Below are 1,494 nucleotides of genomic sequence, written 5' to 3' on the forward strand. Positions count from 1 at the left end.
AAAAAAAAAATAGGAGGAGAGCGCAGGGACAATAAATAGCATATGTTTTCTCACGAGCCTGAAGGGGATGAAATCCAGAGCACAGATGGAGTGCTTGGCTTTGGATTGGAAGATCTGTGCTTTGTAACAGTTAAAGGGCAGAAGCAATTGGGTGCAGCTGCAATGAGGTTTCGGGGTGGAAAGATGAAGAATTCCCATCTGATGTTTCCAATTTTCTTTACAAAGGAGAAGGCCTGGGCCTATGCCAAGGATCAAGTGGTCAGTTGTTCAGCGGTGAGAGAAGGGATTAACCAGGGAGATGCACTGGAGTCTATGACAACTGCGTCCAGGGGCCTGGTGAGTGTGCACTAAGCATGGTCCCTGTTTGATGCCTTGTTAGGTGATTTATTCTTGTAGTACCCCTCGTGGTGAGTAGAGACAAGAGAAATATAAATGGTTCATTCAGAATGATTGTTGTTTTTGCTTGCTTATTTTTATACGCCTATATTTTGTTTTGAGACAGGTTACGAATGAGAAGAACAAAATTAGGAGACTAGAGTAGAGGGTAAATATATATATTGGACTCACGTAGTTCCTGAGATTTTCTTAAAGTATCTAGGGCATTAAAGATATCTAGGAAAGAATTTCAGATTGTGTTTCAAAGAACATAGAAAAAATTAGTTGATTGCACTCTAAAATAGGTCTTATATTGTTGCTTTATAGCATCTTTTTCTTTCCTTTCATAGCACTTAGCATTAATTACAATGTTTATTTATTCGTTTATTTGTTCAATGTCTGTGTCTTCTAGTATGATAAACTTGTAACTGTAGGTTTTTGACTGTTTAGTTGAGCTCTGCTGGCGCTCAGTAATATTTATCGTGTTGAATGTATAGAGTCTGTGTAATAATTTTCCTCTGAATATTAGCATGAGGATCTGTTAATGTGCAGGGTCTCTTCTTGTCTCCTAAATTGGTTTCAAATCTGTGATTAATGAAAAGACAGTAGGTTTTGAAGCCTAAGTGATGTCATATAAATTACATAAGTTCTCAGAGTCTCAGTTTTCTCATTTGTAGAGAGTATGCATCAGAGAAGAAAAGGTGGCTACCCAAAATAAAAAAATTGAAGTCACTTCTACATTTCAGGAAAGCAGGGGAATTTAACCCAGGGGAAAGTGATTGTGAAAGGGTAGGCCCTATCTAGTTTTAGTGAAATAGATTGAGAAAAGCAAGAATTGAATTATTCCGTATAATAAAGAATTAAGAAACGGTGAGCAACCTAGTAGACCCCAATAGAGTTTTTTTTCCGGGAGGATCAGAAAGGAAATTCAATAAAAGATTTTGGCTGGGGGGCTTCCCTGGTGGCGCAGTGCTTGAGAGTCCGCCTGCCGATGCAGGAGACGCGGGTTCGTGCCCCGTTTCGGGAGGATCCCACGTGCCGCGGAGCGGCTGGGCCCGTGAGCCATGGCCACTGAGCCTGCGCGTCCGGAGCCTGTGCTCCGCAAATGGGAGAGGCCAC

The sequence above is a fragment of the Lipotes vexillifer genome, unplaced genomic scaffold, assembly GCF_000442215.2.
Source record: "Lipotes vexillifer unplaced genomic scaffold, Lipotes_vexillifer_v1.1 scaffold1195, whole genome shotgun sequence".
Taxonomy (NCBI): domain Eukaryota; kingdom Metazoa; phylum Chordata; class Mammalia; order Artiodactyla; family Lipotidae; genus Lipotes; species Lipotes vexillifer.